The sequence below is a fragment of the Lithobates pipiens genome, unplaced genomic scaffold (assembly GCF_037356315.1).
Source record: "Lithobates pipiens isolate NorthernLeopardFrog02 unplaced genomic scaffold, aLitPip1_a1.2 Scaffold_28, whole genome shotgun sequence".
NCBI lineage: Eukaryota > Metazoa > Chordata > Amphibia > Anura > Ranidae > Lithobates > Lithobates pipiens.
In genome coordinates, this window is record NW_027507789.1 from 82,832,439 (window position 1) to 82,855,967 (window position 23,529).

The 23,529-nt window shown below is 48.1% G+C and overlaps 7 pseudogenes; all 7 read right to left on the reverse strand.

Moving 5' to 3' along the window:
* Positions 1–3,687: 3,687 nt before the first annotated feature.
* LOC143936910 (5S ribosomal RNA) lies at positions 3,688–3,806 on the reverse strand (annotated as a pseudogene).
* A 99-nt stretch (positions 3,807–3,905) lies between these two features.
* LOC143936286 (5S ribosomal RNA) lies at positions 3,906–4,024 on the reverse strand (annotated as a pseudogene).
* A 102-nt stretch (positions 4,025–4,126) lies between these two features.
* Positions 4,127–4,245, reverse strand: LOC143937115 (5S ribosomal RNA; annotated as a pseudogene).
* Positions 4,246–4,773: 528 nt separating this feature from the next.
* On the reverse strand, positions 4,774–4,892 carry LOC143936743 (5S ribosomal RNA; annotated as a pseudogene).
* Positions 4,893–4,996: 104 nt separating this feature from the next.
* Positions 4,997–5,115, reverse strand: LOC143937116 (5S ribosomal RNA; annotated as a pseudogene).
* Positions 5,116–12,291: 7,176 nt separating this feature from the next.
* LOC143936445 (5S ribosomal RNA) lies at positions 12,292–12,410 on the reverse strand (annotated as a pseudogene).
* Positions 12,411–20,468: 8,058 nt separating this feature from the next.
* Positions 20,469–20,587, reverse strand: LOC143937155 (5S ribosomal RNA; annotated as a pseudogene).
* Positions 20,588–23,529: the final 2,942 nt, after the last annotated feature.

A 23,529-nucleotide genomic window follows, 5' to 3' on the forward strand; every position in this document is an offset into this window, starting at 1 on the left:
ACTAGCAAGTCTGCATACACTAGCCTCTCTGTGTAACCCAGTCTCTCTCTCTTTATACCCTAGCCTCCATCTCTGCATACCCAGGACGTTCTTCTGTATAATCTAGCCTATCTGTATAAACTAGCTTGTCTTTTGTACACAACCTCTCTGTATAAACTAGCCGGTCTTCTGTATACACGAGCCTCTCTGTATACCCTTCGTTGTCTTTTGTATACACTAGCTTCTCTTTATACATTAGCTCTCTGTATACCCAAGCCTCTCTGTATACACTAGTCTGTCTGTATACACTAGCAAGTCTGCATACACTATCCTGTCTGTGTAACCCAGCCTCTCTCTCTGTATACCCTAGCCTCCATCTCTGCATACCCAGGACGTCCTGCTCTATAATCTAGCCTATTTGTATACACTAGCCTGTCTTTTGTACACATTAGACTCTCTGTATAAACTAGCCAGTCTTCTGTATACACTACTCCGTCTGTATACACTAGCAAGTATGCATACTCTAGCCTCTCTGTCTGTATACCCTTGCCTCCATCTCTGCATACCCAGGACATTCTTCTGTATAATCTAGCCTATCTGTATACACTAGCCTGTCTTTTGTACACATTAGACTCTCTGTATAAACTAGCCGGTCTTCTGTATACACTAGTCCGTCTGTATACTCTAACAAGTCTGTGTAACCCAGCCTCTCTCTCTGTATAACCTAGCCTCCATCTCTGCATACCCAGGACGTTCTTCTGTATAATCTAGCCTATCTATATACACTAGCCTGTGTTTTGTACACATTAGCATCTCTGTATAAACTAGCCGGTCTTCTGCATACACAAGCCTCTCTGTATACCCTTAGATGTCTTTTGTATACACTAGCTTCTCTTTATAGATTAGCTATCTGTATACCCAATCCTCTTTGTATACACTATTCCATCTGTATACACTAGCAAGTCTGCATACACCGACCTCTCTGTGTAACCCAGCCTCTCTCTCTGTATACCCTAGCCTCCATCTCTGCATACCCTGCATTCTTCTCTATAATCTAGCCTATTTGTATACACTAGCCTGTCTTTTGCACACATTAGCCTCTCTATATAAACTAGCCGGTCTTCTGTATACACTAGTCCGTCTGTATACACTAGCAAGTATGCATATTCTAGCCTCTCTCTCTGTATACCCTAGCCTCCATCTCTGCATACCCAGGACGTTCTTCTGTATAATCTAGTTTATCTGTATACACTAGTGTATACAGATGGACTAGTGTGTACAGAGGACCGGCTAGTTTATACAGAGAGGCAAATGTGTACAAAAGACAGGCTAATGTATAAAGATAGGCTAGATTATACAGAAGAAAGTCCTGGGGATGCCTTTTCTGTTGTGATGGGCTCCCTCGTGCATGCCTAGTTTTAGGGCGAGCCGAGGAGACCCCTCAGTGCTGTCTTTTATTTGCATACCGGTATCAGACGTGACATTTACCACTGCCGGGACTGGGGGGACTAGGATCCGGGGGCTCCCTCTCCGACCTGTCTACCCACCAACCCAAGTAGGGCGGCGCTTTGAACCCAGTGTACATCTGGTAAGCGCTATAGCATAATTGTGCTGTTTTAGTATACCCTTCCTGTACTGTTGAGTGCGGACAACCCTTAATTTCCCTCTCCCCCTGGGGTTCAGGTGCCCGGCCTCTTTTTCCCCTTACCTTTCCTTCCATTTGCCCTTCCTTTCTCCCCCTTAGTTCCCGCCATCCATTACCTACCCAATACCTACCTTGGTTCAACTTTCTTTGCTTTTCTCTGACATCCCCCTCCCCCTCCCTGAGGAGCAATGGCAGACTCAGTCAAGGTCACCTCTCTAAACGTTAAGGAACTGAACTCCCCTGAAAAACGGTGGATCCTCCTGTGAGAACTGAAGACTTCATGTACTGATGTGGCCTTTATACAAGAAACACATTTTAAAAATACTAGCCTCCCCTTTCTACGGTCGAGATCCTTCCCTAAGGCCTACCACTCTACTAACCCCTCCTCTAAGACCAAGGGAGTCTCCATTCTGATCTCTAGCAGGCTCCCCTGGGATCTCCAGGATTCTCTGGTGGACCCTGGGGGCTGATATCTTTTTCTTAGGGGCCACATTGGAGAGCTCCTTTTTACATTTGCCACTGCGTACGCTCCCAATGATCACCAAGACACGTTCCTCAGAACTACCCTGCACAGATTATGTGACTTTCGAGAGGGCCAGTTGATATTAGGTGGGGACTTTAATGTCCCCTTTCACCATCGGTTGACACTTCTGCCTCTTGCTCCTTGCTCCTCATTTCCTCTAGAAAGCGGATTGCTAAATGTTTACTGAATGACCAATTAGTTGATGTCTGGCGTCTGCAACACTCCGGGGAAAGGGACTACTTTTTTTGCTCTTCCCCTCACAAATCATACTTGAGGATAGACTTCTTATTGATTCCACATGACCAACTGCACTTGGTGAGCTCTTCCTCCATCGGCCATATTACTTGGTCTGACCACGCTCCTGTAGCCCTTACCTACACCCTCTCTAGGAACCCCTCACCTAGGTCTCTATTCTGACACCTTAATGAGAGCCTCCTCCAGATACCGGAAGTTTTAGCAGATGTGACCAGGGAATTGGACCTTTATTTCCAAGAAAACTAAACGCAGGACTGCGACCCAGGGATAATTTGGGAGGCTCACAAGTCAGTACTCCGCAGGGTACTTATCAGGCACGGGGTGCATCAAACGAACACGGAAGGAACAGCTTGCTAATCTGTTTCGTGAACTTTCCTCTATGGAAGCGAAGCATAAACATGCCCCCTCACGGATTTTAGAGATTGAATTGGGGACACTCTGTACCCAGGTTACTGACCTACTCCATTATAAAGCGAAAGCGGCACTCCAGTTTTGTCATAAACTGAAGTAGGAGTCAGGGGACAAATGCGGAAAAATCTTAGCCAGGTCGGTAAAGGAGTTTAACTCTGCCTCTTACATACCACAGTTGATAGATGAGAATGGCTATAGGGCCTCTACCCCAACCCAAATCGCCAAAGTCTTTGAAAAATTTTACTCAACAACATAAAAAGAAGCCTACGGCATCTGGCAATCCCAGGCGGTCTCCCATCCAGGTACTAAACTGGTCCCAACCCTGCTTAGCCTCTGAGATCAGATGACATTGGGCTCTTTCAGGGTGATGTGGCCGTAGGAGATTTCTTCAGGCACTCTCAACCCTCTTGACTAACGCCAAGATGGTCACCTTAGGAAACAATTAAAAAGTAATCAGATCTTGCAGATCCCAGGCCGCGCTACAGAGGCTAAAGTGAGACTAGACGTAAATGGGAGGGCACACAGACAGCGTCGCCAGCCCTATAAATCGCAGCCCCAAAGGGGATGCAACCAGTAACAGAATTATTTATATGCAAGGTCCGGCGCCACTGTTACTTGGCTACAATGGAGTGTGTACACAAAATGTGGGTACATCCACACAAATGGCCTCCAAAGAAGTGCAATAGTTACCAAAATAGGTGTCAAGCCGGTCCCAACCCTGCTTAGCCTCTGAGATCAAATGAGATTGGGCTCTTTCAGGGTGATGCGACCATAGTAGATTTTTTCAGGCACTCTCAAACCTCTTGACAAATGCCAAGATGGTCACCTTGGGAAACAAACAATAAAACAAGTCAACGCCAACAACATAAGAAGAAGTCTACAGCACCTAGTATTCCCAGGTGGTCTCCCATCCAGGTATAAACAAGGCCCAACCCTATTTAGTCTCTGAGATCAGACGAGATCTGGTGCTTTCAGGGTTATGTGGCCATAGGCGAGCTCTTCAGGCACTCTCAACCCTCTTGACAAACACGAAGATGGTCACCTTAGGAAACAAACAAAAAAAAACAAGTCAACGCCAACAACATAAGAAGAAGTCTACAGCACCTAGTATTCCCAGGTGGTCTCCCATCCAGGTATTTACAAGGCCCGACCCTGTTTAGTCTCTGAGATCAGACGAGATCTGGTGCTTTCAGGGTCATATGGCCATAGGCGAGCTCTTCAGGCACTCTCAACCCTCTTGACAAACACCAAGATGGTCACCTTGGTAAACAAACAAAAAAAAAAAACAAGTCAACGCCAACAACATAAAAAGAAGCCTACAGCACCTATTATTCCCAGGTGGTCTCCAATCCAGGTACTAGCAAGGCCCAACCCTGTTTAGCCTCTGAGATCAGAGGAGATCGGGCGCTTTCAGGGTTATGTGCCCATAGGCAATCTCTTTGGGCACTTTCAACCCTCTTGACAAATGCCAAGATAGTCACCTTGAGATACAAGCAAAAAAAACAGGTCAATGTCAACAACATAAAAAGAAGCCTATGACACCTGGTATTCCCAGGCGGTCTCCCATCCAGGTATTAACAAGGCCCGACTCTTCTTAGCCTCCAACATCAAACGAGATAGGGTGTTTTCAGGGTGATGTGCCCTGAGGCAATCTCTTCAGGCACTTTCAACCCTCTTGACAAACTCCAAGATGGTCACCTTGGGATACAAGCAAAAAAGCCAATGCCAACAACTTAAAAAAAAAAACTATGGCATCGTGAAATCCCAGGTGGTCTCCCATCCAGGTACTAACCAGGTCCCAGCCCTGCTTAGCCTCTGAGTTTAAATGCTATTGGGCTCTTTCAGGGTGATGCGGCCATAGTAGATTTTTTCAGGCACTCTCAAACCTCTTGACAAACGCCAAGATGGTCACCTTGGGAAACAAACAATAAAACAAGTCAACGCCAACAACATAAGAAGAAGTCTACAGCACCTAGTATTCCCAGGTGGTCTCCCATCCAGGTATTTACAAGGCCCGACCCTGTTTAGTCTCTGAGATCAGACGAGATCTGGTGCTTTCAGGGTCATATGGACATAGGCGAGCTCTTCAGGCACTCTCAACCCTCTTGACAAACACCAAGATGGTCACCTTGGTAAACAAACAAAAAAAAAAAAAACAAGTCAACGCCAACAACATAAAAAGAAGCCTACAGCACCTATTATTCCCAGGTGGTCTCCAATCCAGGTACTAGCAAGGCCCAACCCTGTTTAGCCTCTGAGATCAGAGGAGATCGGGCGCTTTCAGGGTTATGTGCCCATAGGCAATCTCTTTGGGCACTTTCTTTTTTTAAATCAAATAAGTTTTTATTGCAAAACACATATGGTACAAACCAAACATAGGAGTAAAGTACAGTCGTACAGCAGCATTGGTTTTTACATCAAAAGGTATACAGGAAACACAAAGTACAAATAGGCTCGGTTTGTAGACTGCTGAGACATGGAAAATGTCAATGAAACTAAAAAAAAAAAGTAAGAAAAAGGAACCAAGAGTAAAAACAAAAGTAACATTCTCTCAGAGACCACACCGCACCAGGAGACAACCACATAAGTACCATGATTATGCACTGCGGCCCGCATCCCTCCACCCAGTCCTACTGGTGTCTCCCTACACCCCCTACAAATACCGGGTGAGGGAGAGACATAGAATTAGCCCCTTACCGGGATCACGAGTATTTATGTACCTCCATGCACAGGTCCTTGGACCTTCAGTCAACCCTGTAAAAGTCTGTCCTGTATAAGTTGGTGGGGGGCTAGTCCCGGAACCTCGAGCCATCCCCCCCACATGGCATTAAATTTGTGCGGTGCCTTTCTGTGTTGGTATGTTATCTTTTCCCTGATCAGCATCTGGTTCACCTGTTCCGTCCATTGCTGCCTGGTGGGAACCCTGTGTGTTATCCACAATCGCGCTATTAATTTCCTGGCTACGTATAGAAACCTAATAATGGCCGTATGAACCGAGGGCGTCAACGATTCTTCATCCAGGGCTCCCAACAGGCAGACCAACGGACACCGCGGAATATCAACAGAGAACACAGAAGATATAGTGTCAAGGATTCCATCCCAATACCGTTTGAGTTTCGGGCACCTCCAGAACATATGCATGAGATCCCCATGGTCCCGCATACATTTAGGGCAAAGGGGAGACCCCCTAACACCCCAACTGTGCAGTTTAACTGGTGTCCTATAAGTCCTATGTAGTAAGTATAGATGGGAGAGCCTATGGGAGGCCGATACCAACACCAACGGAGCGGAGGACAAACAAAGGTTCCAGGTCTCCGCGTCCAAGGGCCCCAGGTCCGCCTCCCACTTCTGCCGTCATTGAAGACGTGCCGGGTCCTGCACTGCGTCAAGAAGCATAGCATACCCCCTAGAAATCATACCTTTACGTTCAGTCTGCATGAATATCCCTTGTACCACAGGATGGTCCGTTAGGGAAAGCTGCACACTTCATGCCTGTGTCTGTAGCGCGTGAGGTAACTGTAAGTATTTAAAAAAATCCCTACGTGGGATGTCAAACTCAGCCTGTATTTTTATGAAGGACTTCAGTACCCGTCCACTATACAGCTGCGAGAGGTACCGGAGGCCGCTCCTACTCCAGTTACCAAATCCCTTGAGCTTAAAAAGCTCACCATAATTAGCATTCCGCCAAATAGGGTTGAGGGCAAGGAAGCCACGTATTCGTAATAGTTGTTTAACCGGGGACCATAGGGTATTCAGCAGTATAATAGTCGGGGAACTCCTGTCCATATGAGGGAAGCCTGCTTCCAACCTGGACAATGCTATGTCCGGGGCGACAGTGTCATCCAGTATCCTACGTATCGGGTCCAGGGGATCATCTGACCCCCACCCACCCAGGTGCTGGAGCTGCGAAGCCAAAAAATACAGCCTAGCATGTGGTAGTGCCAACCCCCCTTCGTCCTTATTATATTGCAGGGTAAGTAAACTAAGCCTGGCCGTCTTTCTACACCATATTAATTCCCTAAACTGAGAGTCAATTTTATCGAACCAACGTTTCGGGATCCAGGTCGGGGAGATATGACAAACGTAGAGCAACTGCGGAGCCCATACCATTTTAATGAGGTTCACCCTTCCCACTACCGATAGCGGCAGTTTGCACCAGATCTTACACTTATCCCTGAACTTTAGTAACAATGGCAGAAGATTCAGATTGGCATAGTCCGTCACCTCGGGGGATATCTGTACCCCCAGGTATTTAAAGGACGCAACCGTCTGGATCATGTTTGCACAAGGGGGTAGAGGTGCCGTTAGAGGGGACAAGGGCAGTATTACAGACTTGTCCCAGTTAATCTTAAAACCGGATAATGTACCAAATAGGGTAATCAAGTTCATAGTGGCTGTGAGGGAACCCTGTGTGTCCCCCAGGTATATAAGCGTGTCATCCGCGTATAGTGATACCACATCCGTTCCAGTGGGCCTGCAGAATCCAACAATGTCCGGAGCCGATCTCATTCTGGCTGCTAGTGGTTCAAGCGCCATGGCAAAGAGCAGGGGCGACAAAGGGCACCCCTGTCTCGTGCCTCTATACAGCACGAATGGGTCGGAAAGCTCCGCATTAGCTCTAATCCTAGCCGTCGGCTTGGCATATAATAGTTGGACCCAGCTAATAAATGTACTGCCCAGCCCCATCCGCTCCATCACTTTCCACAGATAAGGCCACTCAACACTATCGAAGGCCTTAGCCGCGTCCAGCGAGAGGACGGCCTGATTACCAGGGTTATCCACAGGGACCTGTAGGTTTAGGAATAAACGGCGAATATTTAGGGCAGTTGAACGCGAGGGAATAAATCCTGATTGATCCCTATGGATCAGTTTGTGTATTACCAGGGACAATCTCGTCGCCAAGACCCGAGCCAATAGTTTAACGTCTGTCGTGAGCAAGGAGATGGGCCAATATGCGTCCGGTGATGTCGCTACCTTACCCGGTTTTAGAAGTACAATTATGATTGCTTCGTTCATAGAAGCGGGCAGGACCCCTGTCTCTAGGGCGTTGTTGAACACTTTCAAAAGGGTGGGCAAAAGAACACCGGCATAACGCTTGTATACCTCGGATAGGAGGCCATCTGCCCCCGGAGCTTTGTTATTATGGGAGTGTTCCAGTGCAGAAGCCAATTCATCCTCCGTTATGGGGGCGTTCAACAGCCCCCCATCCGACGCAGACAGGCATGGAATATCACAACCATTCAAAAAGTCCACAATCTCCCCGTCACCGGGCTGCACCTTGGAGGAGTACAAGTCTGCATAAAAGGACCGAAATATCTGTAAGATCCCAGGGGTGTCCGAGTGGGTCACCCCCTGTGAATCGCACAGTGAGTGAACCATAGGAGCGGAACCCTGAGCCCTCGCCAGCAGAGCCAGCATATGGCCTGTCGATTCCCCCTCCTCAAAGTGCGTTTGTTGTAGGAAAAATCGTTTATTTTCTGCCAGTTGTAAAGTCACCTGTCTAGACATAGATTGCGCCCCCAACCAAGACCTCTGTGTCCTCCGAAGGGTTGTCAACATAGGCCTGCTCTGACTCTCTAAGTGCTCTACCGACCTCCATTTCCCAAGCTTTAGTATTCCGTTTTATACTATTTATAGCAGTGATAAATTGCCCCCTAAGGAAGGCCTTAGCTGCATCCCAGACTACGTCTATAGAGGCCGAGCCTAAATTGTCCTGCAGGAAAAGTTTAAGGGCACTTGCTATGGGGTCAGGCTGCGGGAAAAGTGCAAGCCAAAAGGGGTTAAGCTTCCAACTCCTAGGTGCGAGGTCAGTAGATAGGGACATCTCAATCCACAAAGAGGAGTGGTCGGATACATGTCTAACCCCATATCCAGAGTCACTAATTAGGGGAAGAAGGGCGGAGTTCCCCAGTCCCAAGTCTATTCTGGACAAGCTCCCAAACGCCGGAGAGCAACAGGAGTACAAACGGGTGTGGGGGTGGGCTCTCCGCCAGACATCTACCAGCCCAAGTTCAGCTAATAGAGCTGCAAAGGTAGTATTGCCATTAGGGCGGGAGGGGACCACAGGAGGAGTTGGAATCTTATCCCACAGGCCGTTAACATAGTTATTAAAATCACCCATCACCAGCAGGGGTATGCCAGGGAACTGTGCCATGAACCCAGCTAGGCGCCTAAGAACCTCCGCCGAGTACGGCGGCGGGATATAAACGTTAGCGATAATGCAATGTACAGTAGCAATCTTACACAACAAGAAGATGTACCTCCCCCCCGGGTCAATAACCTGTTGGGAGCAAGAGAAATTGGTATGTTGTCTAATTAGGATACTCACTCCCCTTGCATAAGCAGAGTATGTAGAATGGAATTGCTGGGTATACAGTTTAGACCCAAGGCTATGAGTACCAGCAGGAGCAAAATGTGTCTCCTGCAGACACACAATACCAGCCTTCATATCCTTAAGGTGCCGCAACACCGCCAGCCTCTTCACCGGACTGCCCAGCCCCCCGACATTCCAAGAAAGAAATCTAACCTTAGCCATCAGGAATACAAAATATAAATGTAGATAAGAGTGACCATATTAACATTCGTAAACAACCAGGGAGGAAAAATGCAGTTAACACATATATATCAGCAACAAGCGACTGGGAAGTCGCATCACCTGAGATGCCCCAAAAATGGGGAGAAAAAAGTCCGGCATGAGCTGTAGCAGCTAGGAAGAGGCGCCCAGACGGGTGCAGACAGGCCGGGAAATAGTCCTTGTCCGTTGCGATCCTGAGAGAAAGAAAATTAAGCAAAAGGAAAAAGAAAAGAAAAACAGTTAAACAGCAAAAAACCGTGGCATCTTCTGTATTAAAGCCCGCGGGGCTCCCACACGGGAAAGATAGCAGTCTAATAGTCCCCATACAAAACTCGGGGGCTGGGGGAAGGCCATGGAAACGCCCATAGAAGACTCTTCTAGATGACAAACAGGGTTTCACATGTGCAGGCATCCTGTAGCTCTAATGGGGTTGCAATGGAACCAAAAACCTCTGCCTTCCGCCGGACCTGCAAAAGTGGAAGTCCAGTCATCCTGTCTGAAAGTGCCGTTATCGTGGAGGAGATCTTTGAAGCTTGGCGGCTTTGAGTGCGTTGTGCTCCTGGTCAAGCCACTGTGCTGCCGCTGCAGGGCGGTCAAAAAAGTGCGTGGAGCCCAGGGCCGTAACCCTGAGCCTGGCCGGATATAGCATACCATATTGAACGTTAAGGTCCCGAAGGCGTCTCTTAACTTCAAGAAATGTTGCACGCTTTTTCTGGAGCTCTGCTGAAAAGTCCGGCAATAGCGAAATCCTGGAATTCTCAATCTCCATCTTGTCTGACAACCCCCGCGCTTTAGAGAGAATGGTATCCCTGTCTCTATAGTTGAGGAGTTTAAACAAGAAGGGCCTGGGGCGATTGCCCGGGGGTAGGGGGCGAGATGGCACCCGGTGGGCGCGTTCTACAGCAAAAAGCGGTGACAAGGATTCTTTGCCAAAGGTGGCAATCAACCAATTTTCAATAAAGTCAACCGGGTTTTTACCCTCAACACGTTCCAGGAATCCCCAAAGCGTGAATATTATTGCTTCTCATGCGATTTTCCATCTCATCAAGTCGCATAGCGTGCTGTTCAGTAAGATGGCAATTATATTTCAGATCCCTTTGCATGGGGGCCAGATCATCCTCTACTGTACTCAGTCTGCCTTCCAAGGCAGCTGTTCTCTCCCTGAGCTTTTGCATGTCATGGCGGACAAAAGTTATTTCAGCCTTAACCCCTTTAATGTCCTCTGAGAGGGCTGCAATAGAGTGATTACAGGAGGTGACAGCGGCAAATATGTCCCTTAGTGTAGGCTCACTTTCCAGTACTGGAGAGGGGATGGCCTGTGCCTCAGGCCTAGCACTGTCCCTGGGTGTACTCACTGTGTGCCATGCTGCGGACAATCCATCTGCATCCTCCAAGGGGACTGTGTCATCTGCCTCAGGAGAACCTCCAGGGGTAGCTTGAGGAGAGGGCTGGCCAGCCAGGGCATCCTTGAATGATTTACCACCATAGAGGAGCTTTTGTGCCGCTTGCTTGTACTGGTCTCTGGCTGCACGCCGCGCGCTGGCGCCATCTTGGCCTGGGGGGTCCGTCAGCCCCTTCCCTCCGGTATGGCGTCTGGACATCACAGCATGGGTCCCAAGATATACCGCGGTGGTCCGGGATGCTTCTCCTAGCGTGGCAGGAGGTAAGGGCCCCGAAAACAGCATTTCAGAGCAGACTGTAAGGATGTAAGCACGGATGGCCGGCGGAGCTCAAGGCATGCACGTCCTCCTACATCAGCCGCTAAGCCACGCCCCCCCTCTTTGGGCACTTTCAACCCTCTTGACAAATGCAAAGATAGTCACCTTGAGATACAAGCAAAAAAAAACAGGTCAATGTCAACAACATAAAAAGAAGCCTATGACACCTGGTATTCCCAGGCGGTCTCCCATCCAGGTACTAACAAGGCCCGACTCTTCTTAGCCTCCAACATCAAACGAGATCGGGTGTTTTCAGGGTGATGTGCCCTGAGGCAATCTCTTCAGGCACTTTCAACCCTCTTGACAAACTCCAAGATGGTCACCTTGGGATACAAGCAAAAAAGCCAATGCCAACAACTTAAAAAAAAAACTATGGCATCGTGAAATCCCAGGTGGTCTCCCATCCAGGTACTAACCAGGTCCCAGCCCTGCTTAGCCTCTGAAATCAAATGAGATTGGGCTCTTTCAGGGTGATGTGGCCGTAGGAGATTTCTTCAGGCACTCTCAACCCTCTTGACTAACGCCAAGATGGTCACTTTGGGAAACAAACAAAAGAAACAAGTCAACGCCAACAACATAATAAGAAGTGTACAGCACCTAGTATTCCCGGGTGGTCTCCAATCCAGGTACTAGCAAGGCCCGACCCTGTTTAGCCTCTGAGATCAGAGGAGATCGGGCGCCTTCAGGGTTATGTGCCCATAGGCAATCTCTTTGGGCACTCTCATCCCTCTTGAAAAATGCCAAGATAGTCACCCTGGGAAACAAGCGAAAAAAAACAGGTCAACGCCAACAACATAAAAAGAAGAATACGGCACCTGGTATTCCAAGGCCGTCTCCCATTCAAGTACTAACTAGGCCCAAACCTTCTTAGCCTCCGAGATCAGAAGAGATAGGGTGCTTTCAGGGTGATGTAAACGATCTCTTTAGGCACTCTCAACCCTCTTGACAAGATGATCACTTTGGGAAACAAGCGAAAAAAACAGGTCAACACCAACAACATAAAAAGAAGCCTGCGGCATCTGGAAAACCCAGGCGGTCTCCCATCCAGGTAAAAACCAGGACCAACCCTGCTTAGCCTCTGAGACCAGGGCGCTTTCAGGGTGTTGTGCCCGTAGGCAATTTCTTTGGCAATTTCTTTGGGAAACAAGGGAAAAAAAAACAGGTAAATGCCGACAACATAATTAGAAGCCTACGGCACCTGGTATTCCCAGGCTGTCTCCCATCCAGGTACTAACCAGGCCAATCGCTGCTTAGCCTCCGAGATCAGATGAGATTGGGCTCTTTCAGGGTGTTTTGGCCGTAGGCACTCTCTTTGGGCACTCTGAAGCTTCTTGACAAAGGCCAAGATGGTCACCTTGGGAAACAAGCTAAAAAAAACAGGTCAAAGCCCACAACATAAAAAGAAGCCTACGGCATCCAGTATTCCCAGTTGATCTCCCAATCAAGACACTAATGAGGCCCGACAATGCTTAGCCTCCGAGATTAGACAAGATCGGGCACTTTCAAGGTGATGGGGCCGTAGGCGATCTCTTTGGGCACTCTCAACCATCTTGACAAATGCCAACATGGTCATCTTGGGAAACAAGTGAAAAAAAACAAGTCATTGCCAACATTGAAGGCTAAGCATTGTCGGGCAATCAGTTCCCTTGCCTGAAATAGGCATCTCAGAAATGCCATCTGGCTGCTTCCTGGGTTTCCAACTCCTTCAACTAATCCCAGGAGACAATACTTAGCCTCCATCCTGGTGGAGGTTCCAAAAACCCGATCAATGGTTCCTGTCACCTCCGTCCAGTAGCGGATCACCTTCAGGCATCTACAAAACATGTGAATCATGTCTCCCCCCATGTTCCCGCACTGGGGGCAGCTTGCATCTGGCCACTCGGCCAAATTGGAAAAGTTTATGAGGAGCATAATAAGTTCTATATAATAAGAACAGATGTGACATCCTCTGAGAGGAGAGCCACAATTGACCACAGGCAGGGGGAGTTTAGTACACACCCCACACTATATAAGGCCACCAGCACGGCGGCCTTGTATGGTGTGTTGTGGCGGTCAGGGAAAGAGGACGATAGGCAGGGACTGCTTGGGAACTGCTTGGGAACCTAGCACTGTTACAGTGGGGGTTATGTGCCTCCTGCACAGTACACACCTGAAGCTACCCTTTATTACTGGTGTTCAATTTCTGCAATACAGGCATCTGCAGTGGTTGTTGAGTGTGGGTGTTGTGTGCCTCCTGCACAGTATACACCTGAAGCTACCCCTTATTGCTGGTGTTCTGTTTCTGTAATACAGGAACTTAGCACTGATACAGTGGGTGTTGTGTGCCTCCCACGCTTTTCCTTATTTTCGGCAGCTGGACGTGTTGAGCCACATCATGCCGAAGACTTGGTTGGATGTGGAAGACCAAGCCCTCCTAATGCTCCTCATCCACTCTCACCCAGGCTCAGGGTACTAGCCTGTGTTCTGTATACACTAGGCTTTCTTCTGTATACCCTATCCTCTCTTTATAGTCTAGCCTGTTGTTTATGTACACTAGACTCTTTGTTTAACTCATAAATGGCAGTTAATCTAGCCTATCTATATACACTAGCCTGTGTTTTGTACACTTTAACCTCTCTGTATAAACTAGCCGGTCTTCTACATACACGAGCCTCTCTGTATACCCTTGGATGTCTTTTGTATACACTAGCTTCTCTTTATACATTAGCTCTCTGTATACCCAAGCCTCTCTGTATACACTAGTCCGTCTGTATACACTAGCAAGTCTGCATACACCAGCCTCTCTGTGTAACCCAGCCTCTCTCTCTCTGTATACCCTAGCCTCCATCTCTGCATACCCAAGATGTTCTTCTCTATAATCTAGCCTATTTGTATACACTAGCCTGTCTTTTGCACACATTAGCATCTCTATATAAAGTAGCCGGTCTTCTGTATACACTAGTCCGTCTGTATACACTAGCAAGTATGCATACTCTAGCCTCTTTCTCTGTATACCCTAGCCTCCATCTCTGCATACCCCGGACGTTCTTCTGTATAATCTAGTCTATCTGTATACACTAGTGTGTACAGAGGACCGGCTAGTTTATACAGAGAGGCTAATGTGTACAAAAGACAGGCTCATGTATACAGATAGGCTATACAGAAGAACGTCCTGTGTATGCAGAGCGCTCAGCTTCAAGGGATGGCCAACATGAGTAATATGAGGGACACTCCTCACCCCCTCCCCCCACCTAGCAGATCTGACTTTCATCCCCTTGCCCTCTCTGCCTCGGTCATCTGGTGGCAGTTTTATGCACTCCCGAGCCCCCACCCATTCATAATCCTTACCGACCTTTCCTTCCGCTGCTCACAGGAACACACTGGATGACTTGTCTAATTAACCAACTTGTACAAGACACCGCTATCCTCCTGTCTGACACCGGTCCCCCTTGGAGTCTTTATCCCTCACTGTTTGGGTGGTCCCTGCCTCCCCCTGGATGCTCCACATATACCCTGACGACATTGTAGGAGGGGTACCACTTGACAGGACACGGGGCTGTCATGCCGGTGGCATCTCCCATTGGAGGAAGGGATGATGGCCCCAACCCCTTGGCAGCAGGTTCTTTCATGTACAGACCAGGGCGGCTCATCTTCCCTTCTGGGGTCTTGACCTTAGGGGGGGGAGTTGCACTTTGGGGGGTCTGAATGATACCTAGTGCACTGTATTGGAATGGCTTGACATTCCCACATATGTGTCCCCTCCCCCTGGTTGCACCCCTCGTCCCCCCCTCTGGCCCCCACCTACTCTTTACCGACATTGCCTTCTGCAGCTTACGGGGACACCCTGGATGACTTATTTATTGAGCCTATTGGTACGAGACACTGCTTCCCTCCAGTTTACTCTGGACCCCCCTGGAGGATTTAACCCTTACTGTTTGGGAGATCCCAGCCTCCCTCTGGATGCTCTACACAGCCCCCGATGGCGATGCAGGAGAGACACTAATTGGCGGGCCCCAGGACTGCTGCTCGGGTGAAGTCTCCCGTTGGATGGAGAGATGGTGGCCCCAGCCCCTTGCCTGCCGGATTTTCCTTGCACCGACCAGGGCTGCTCCTCTTTCATCTTGATGTGTTGACCCTGGAGGGGAGAAGTTGAAATTTATGGGGTCCGGGTGGTTGCTGCTGTGAGTGCGCTAAAGGACTTGACATTTCCACATGTTTGTACCCTTTCCCTTGCTGCGCCCCTTCCCTCCCCGTTTTTCCCCCCTTCCCTCCCCCTTTTCCCCCGGGACGTGGGGGTAAGGAGAGGAATATCTGCCAAAGGGAGAAATGCATTTGTTCGGGGACTGCATGTACGTTTGGGGTATGGGACGGGGGGTGGTGGATCCCATTCTGTGATTCCTTTTCTGTTGTGACGGGCTCCCTCATGCATGCCTACATTTTGGGCGAGCCGAGGAGACCCCTCGGTGCTGACAGATATATGCTCTACCACTGTTTTGATTACACTATTGTTTTTTGGTTCTATGATGTTACTGATTGTCTTTTATTTTCATACCGGTATCAGACGTGACATTTACCACTGCCGGGAGTGGGGGGACTAGGATCCGGGGGCTCCCTCTCTGACCTGTCTACCCACCAACCCAAGTAGGACGGCGCTTTAAACCCAGTGTACAACTGGTAAGCGCTATAGCATAATTGTGCTGTTTTAATATACCCTTCCTGTACTGTTGAGTGTGGACAACCCTTAATTTCCCTCTCCCCCTGGGGTTGAGGTGCCCGGCCTCTTTTTCCCCTTACCTTTCCTTCCATTTGCCCTTCCTTTCTACCGCTTTGTTCCTGCCATTCATTACCTACCCAATAACTACCTTGGTTCAACTTTCTTTGCTTTTCTCTGTCGTCCCCCTCCCCGAGGAGCTAAGGCAGGCTCAGTCAAGGTCACCTCTCTAAACGTTAAGGGACTGAACTCCCCTGAAAAATGGTGGATCCTCCTATGAGAACTGAAGACTTCCTGTACTGATGTGGCCTTTATACAAGAAACACATTTTAAAAATACTAGCCTCCCCTTTCTATGGTCGAGATCCTTCCCTAAGGTCTACCACTCTACTAACCCCTCCTCTAAGACCAAGGGAGTCTCCATTCTGATCTCTAGCAGGCTCCCCTGGGTTCCCCAGGATTCTCTGGTGGACCCTGGGGGCAGATATCTTTTTCTTAGGGGCCACATTGGAGAGCTCCCTTTTACATTTGCCACTGTGTATGCTCCCAATGATCACCAGGACATGTTCCTCAGAACTACCCTGCACAGATTATGTGACTTTCGGGAGGGCCAGTTGATATTAGGTGGGGACTTTAATGTCCCCTGTCGCCATCGATTGACACTTCTGCCTCTTGCTCCTCGCTCCTCATTTCCTCTATAAAGCAGATTACTAAGTCGTTACTGAATCACCAATTAGTTGATGTCTGGCGTCTGCAACACTCCTGGTAAAGAACCCACTCTTTTTGCTCTTCTCCTCACAAATCATACTTGAGGATAGACTTCTTCTTGGTTCCACGTGACCAACTGCACTTGGTGAGCTCTTCCTCCATCGGCCATATTACTTGGTCTGACCACGCTCCTGTAGCCCTTACCTTCACCCTCTCTAGGAACCCCTCACCTAGGTCTCTATTCTGGCACCTTAATGAGAGCCTCCTAGAGATACCGGAAGTTTTAGCAGATGTGACCAGGGAATTGGCCCTTTATTTTCAAGAAAACTAAACGCAGGACTGCGACCCGGGGATAATTTGGGAGGCTCACAAGTCAGTACTCCGCAGGGTACTTATCAGGCACAGGGCGCGCATCAAACGAACACGGAAGGAACAGCTTGCTAATCTGTTTCGTGAACTTGCTTCTGTGGAAGCGAAACATAAACATGCCCCCTCACGGACCTTAGAGATTGAATTGGGGACACTCCGTACCCAGATTACTGACCTACTCCATTATAAAGCGAAAGCGGCACTCCAGTTTTGTTGTAAACTGACGTAGGAGTCAGGGGACAAATGCGGAAAAATCTTAGCCAGGTCAGTAAAGGAGTTGAAATCTGCCTCTTACATACCACAGTTGATAGATGAAAATGGCCAGAGGGCCTCTACCCCAACCCAAATAGCCAAAGTCTTTGAAAAATTTTACTCTGATCTCTACAACCTGCCCGATTCAGGGACCGGAGAGGACAATAAAGACAGATATGTAACCGGTTCTGGTCTACCAACCCTCTTATCGGAATCACGGGAGTACTTGGAGGACCCGATCACACTGGAAGAAGTCCAGACGGCCGTGGGACCTCCGAAGGTGGGTAAGGCTCCTGGCCCTGACGGATATACCGCACAATACTATAAGACCTTCCTCCCTATTCTCGGCCCGCGCTTGGTGAATTTATTTAATACTCTGAGCTCGAATGGGGATTTAGAGCCCACATCTCGTTGATACCAAAGGAGGGCAAAGACACGGGCCTATGTGGGAGCTACAGACCCATTTCCCTCCTAAATTCGGTCCTAAAACTATTCTCTAAAATCCTCGCCACGCAATTGGCACAGCACTTGCAGTCCCTTATACACATTGACCAGTTAGGTTTTATTCCCACCAGGGAAGATAGGGACAACACCATTAAGGTGCTTACCCTGGTCCATAAAGCAAAGTCATCTGGGACCCTTTGTCTTTTCGTGAGTACTGATGCCGAGAAGGCTTTTGATCGGGTCAAATGCACATTCATGTTCTCGGTCCTTCGCCATATAGGTCTGAGTGAACGGATGCTGGCATGGATAAGTAAGATATACTCACGCTCTCTTCAGCTCAAGTCAAAGCGAATGGGGTGCTCTCATCTCCCCTTAACATCGGGAATGGGACCAGACAGGGTTGCCCCCTGTCGCCCCTATTATTCGCACTGTCATTGGAACCCTTTCTCTCCACAATTCGACAAAACTCAGACATAACGGGACTCCAAATGGGTACTATTGAGTGCAAGATATCTGCCTACGCGGATTACATGCTGTTCTTGCTGACGAATCCCAGAGTATCCTTGCCAAATCTCCTTCAGGAATTCCAGCTATATGGGATACTTCTTGAAATCAGAGGCCATGGGGGTTGCAGTCCCCCCACAAACGTTACTAGACTTGCAGTCCAATTTTCAATTTAAATGGACCCATACAGCCCTTAAGAACTTAGGTACTTACATTCCACCGGACATTGCGCGTACGTTTATGTTGAACTTTCCCACACCCCTTGTCACAAAGATCCGCAGTTTGCTTCACGGGGGACTTTCTGGCCTCCATTCCTGGTTCAGGAGATGCAATCTTATTAAAATGAACATACTCCTTAAATTTACCTATCTTTTCCAAGCTCTCCCAATCCAGATTCCAGTCCCATTTTTTAAGCAAGCTCAATCCCTGCTCACTCAATTTAACTGGGCCCACAAAAATCTCAGACTTAAGCGGTCACAGTTGACATTGTCTAAACAACAGGGAGGGTTGGTTCTCCCTGACTTGCGACTGGAATCAAAACAAACTTTCTAAGCTCTGGGTGCAACTAGAACAATCTCACTCCCGAATTCCGCTAAGAAGCACCATGTGGTGCTATAAGGATTTACCCACAGAATTGATGTCACATCCCACCATAGGGGCTTCGTTGAAAATCAGTCACCTGATCGCTACCCAAAACACACTCACGTCTTTGACTTCCCCCCTATTCCCTATACGTGGCCATCCAAACTTAGAACCGGGGACCCACTTAGAAATTCCAACCTAGACCATGCGTCTAAATTCGTCATTGATGGAAAATGGCCTTCTTTCTCAACCCTAACAGATCTGACAGGGCTTTTCCAACTGCCTTTTTGGAGAGTGGCGCAACGACATAATTTTCTCCATTCCATTCCCAATCCTCAAAGTTTCGCCCGCCCTCAGACGGAGTTCGAAACTCTATGTAGGAGCGAAGGCCCTTTGGCCCACATTCTCTATCAAACAGATCACTCACACTTAGACCTTAATTGCTCGTTTTCCCCAGCACAGAGACAACGCATTATCACTTTGGCTCTGAAAACCTCACTGTGCACGAAGATACAGGAGACAAATTTTTAACTTCTCACCAGGTGGTATTTGACACCATCAAAGCTGCATAAATGTTTCCCCTCTTCCTCGAACATATGCATTTTTTGGTCCTGCCCCAGCTTGGTGGACTTCTGGACAGAGATCCGATGCATAACATAAAATTTCACAGACTTCTCCATCCCGGAAGAGGCTGCATTCTTTCTCTTGCACCATTCACAGATTCTTATTAAGAAGTACACAAAATCTACTTTACGGCTTGTGATAAATGCGGCGAAATCCTGCATCCCTCTCTATTGGAAAAAATGTTCCCCCCTTTTCATTACTCACTGGCTTAGGAAAATATAGGACATTAAAAAAATGGAGGACTTGATCCTCACATCAAAAGGTAAACAAGAATTTTTTAAACAAACCTGGGACATCTTTATATTCTCGCTGGAAGGATGTCGCCTGCTATCACCTTAGTGCTCTGAGCTTTCCTTGACTGGCCCCTTGGGCAGTGGCTGCCCTCGTGTCTCGTCCCCTCTTCTCCTTTCCTTATCTTTCACCCCTTCTCTTTTCTGCCTTCTTCCCCTATCTCTCACCCCCTCCACCCCCTCTCTCTTTTGAAAAAAGTTGAAAATTGGGAATGACGACCCCACACCCCCCTCTGGATGGATTATGCGGAGGGACCTGGGGTTTGTGTGACCCTGGATCTTGGAACAGTACTTTATCCGTGCCTCGAATCATTATGATTGATGGAAGGCAGACTGACAGTTGTGAATATACCTGTACTAAGTATTGTTCAGCTGCTCTTTCCTCTGTATTTCTCTGTTGCATTATGTACTCGGGGGACTGCCTTCCCCTGTTTGGAGAAAAAATTATATTTGAAAAAAAAAAAGAAGGCTACGACGCCTGGTATTCCCAGGCGGTCTCCCATCCAGGCATTATCCAGGCCAGACCCTGCTTAGCCTCCAAGATTAGACAAGATGGAACAGATTCAGGGTGATGTGGCTGTAGCCAATATCTTCAGGCACTCTCAACTCTCTTGACAAACGCCAAGATGGTCACCTTGGGAACAAGCGGTAAAAAATAGGTCAACGCCAACAACATAAAAAGAAGCCTACGGCATCTTGAAATCCCAGGCGGTCTCCCATCCAGGTACTAAACTGGTCCCAACCCTGCTTAGCCTCTGAGATCAGATGACATTGGGCTCTTTCAGGGTGATGTGGCCGTAGGAGAGTTCTTCAGGCACTCTCAACCCTCTTGACTAACGCCAAGATGGTCACCTTGGGAAACAAACAAAAAAAAAAAGTCAACGCCAACAACATAAGAAGAAGTCTACAGCACCTAGTATTCCTAGGTGGTCTCCCATCCAGGTATTAACAAGGCCCGACCCTATTTAGTCTCTGAGATCAGACGAGATCTGGTGCTTTAAGGGTTATGTGGCCATAGGCGAGCTCTTCAGGCACTCTCAACCCTCTTGACAAACACCAAGATGGTCACCTTGGTAAACAAACAAAAAAAAACAAGTCAACGCCAACAACATAAAAAGAAGCCTACAGCACCTAGTATTCCCATACTCTAGCCTCTCTGTGTAACACAGTCTCTCTCTCTGTATACCCTAGCCTCCATCTCTGCATACCCAGGACCTTCCTCTGTATAATCTAGCCTATCTGTATACACTAGCCTGTCTTTTGTACAAATTAGCCTCTCTGTATAAACTAGCCGGTCTACTGTATACACGAGCCTCTCTGTATACCCTTGGTTGTCTTTTGTATACACTAGCCTCTCTTTATACATTAGCTCTCTGTATACCAAGCCTCTCTGTATACACTAGTCCGTCTGTATTCACTAGCAACTCTGCATACACTAGCCTCTCTGTGTATCCCAGCCTCTCTCTTTGTATACTCTAGCCTCCATCTCTGCATACCCAGGACGTCCTTCTGTATAATCTAGCCTATCTATATACACTAGCCTGTCTTTTGTACACATTAGCCTCTCTGTATAAACTAGCCGATCCTCTGTATACACAAGTCCATCTGTATACACTAGCAAGTCTGTGTAACCAAGCCTCTCTCTCTGTATACCCTAGCCTCCATCTCTGCATACCCAGGACGTTCTTCTGTATAATCTAGCCCATCTGTATACACTAGCCTGTCTTTTGTACACATTAGCCTCTCTGTATAAACTAGCCGGTCTTCTGTATACAGGAGCCTCTCTGTACACCCTTGGTTGTCTTTTGTATACACTAGCTTCTCTTTATACATTAGCTCTCTGTATACCAAGCCTCTCTGTATACACTAGTCCGTCTGTATACATTAGCAAGTCTGCATACTCCTGCCTCACTGTGTAACACAGCCTCTCTCTCTGTATACCCTAGCCTCCATCTGTGCATACCCAGGACGTTCTTCTGTATAATCTAGCCTATCTGTATACAATAGCCTGTTTTTTGTACACGTTAGCCTCTCTGTATAAACTAGCCGGGCTTCCGTATACACTAGTCCGTCTGTATACACTAGCAAGTCTGTGTAACCCAGCCTCTCTCTCTGTATACCTTAGCCTACATCTCTGCATACCCAGGAAGTTTTTCTGTATAATCTAGCCTATCTGTATACACTAGCCTGTCTTTTGTACACATTTGCCTCTCTGTATAAACTAGCCGTTCTTCTGTATACAATAGCCTCTCTGTATACCCTTGGTTGTCTTTTGTATACAATAGCTTCTCTTTATACATTAGCTCTCTGTATACCCAAGCCTCTCCGTATACACTAGTCCATCTGTATGCACTAGCAAGTCTGTGTAACCCAGCCTCTCTCTCTGTATACCCTAGCCTCCATCTCTGCATACTCAGGACATTCTTCTGTATAATCTAGCCTATCTGTATACACTAGCCTGTCTTTTGTACACAACCTCTCTGTATAAACTAGCCGGTCTTCTGTATACACGAGCCTCTCTTTATACATTAGCTCTCTGTATACCCAAGCCTCTCTGTATACACTAGTCCGTCTGTATACACTAGCAAGTCTGCATACACTATCCTGGCTGTGTAACCCAGCCTCTCTCTCTGTATACCCTTGCCTCCATCTCTGCATACCCAGGACGTCCTTCTCTATAATCTAGCCTATTTTTATACACTAGCCTGTCTTTTGTACACATTACACTCTCTGCATAAACTAGCCAGTCTTCTGTATACACTACTCCGTCTGTATACACTAGCAAGTATGCATACTCTAGCCTCTCTCTCTGTATACCCTTGCCTCCATCTCTGCATACCCAGGACATTCTTCTGTATAATCTAGCCTATCTGTATACACTAGTGTGTACAGAGGACTGGCTAGTTTATACAGAGAGGCTGATGTGTACAAAAGACAGGCTAATGTATACAGATAGGCTAGATTATACAGAAGAAAGTCCTGGGTATGCAGAGCGCTCAGTTTCAAGGGATGGCCAACGTGAGTAATATGAGGCACTCTCCTCACCCCCCCACCTACCAGATCTGACTTTCATCCCCTTGCCCTTGACATTGACATGGGAATGTCAAGCATCCTGGATGCTTGACATTCCCGCATATTTGTCCCCTCCCCCTGGTTGCGCCCCTCGTCCCAGCCCTCTGGACCCCACCTACTCTTTGCCGACATTGCCTTCTGCAGCTTACGGGGACACCCTGGGTGACTTATTTATTGAGCCTATTGGTACGAGACACTGCTTCCCTCCGGTTTTACTCTGGACCCACTGGAGGATTTACCCCTTACTGTTTGGGCGGTCCCAGCCTCCCTCTCTGCCCCGATCATCTGGTGGCAGTTTTATGCACTCCCTGGCCCCCACCCATTCATAATCCTTACCGACCTTGCCTTCCGCTGCTCACAGGAACACACTGCATGACTTGTCCAATTAACCAATTTGTACAAGACACCGCTATCCTCCTGTGTCACACCGGTCCCCCTTGGAGGCTTTATCCCTCACTGTTTGGGTGGTCCCTGACCCCGTGGATGCTCCACATATACCCAGATGACATTGTCGGAGGGGCACCACTTGACAGGACACGAGGCTGTCATACCGGTGGCATCTCCCATTGGAGGAAGGGATGATGGCCCCAACCCCTTGGCAGCAGTTTCTTTCATGTACAGACCAGGGCGGCTCATCTTCCCTTCTGGAGTCTTGACCTTAGAGGGGGAGTGATACCTAGTGCACTGTACTGGAAGGGCTTGACATTCCCGCATATTTGTCCCCTCCCCCTGGTTGCGCCCCTCGTCCCAGCCCTCTGGACCCCACCTACTCTTTGCCGACATTGCCTTCTGCAGCTTACGGGGACACCCTGGGTGACTTATTTATTGAGCCTATTGGTACGAGACACTGCTTCCCTCCGGTTTTACTCTGGACCCACTGGAGGATTTAC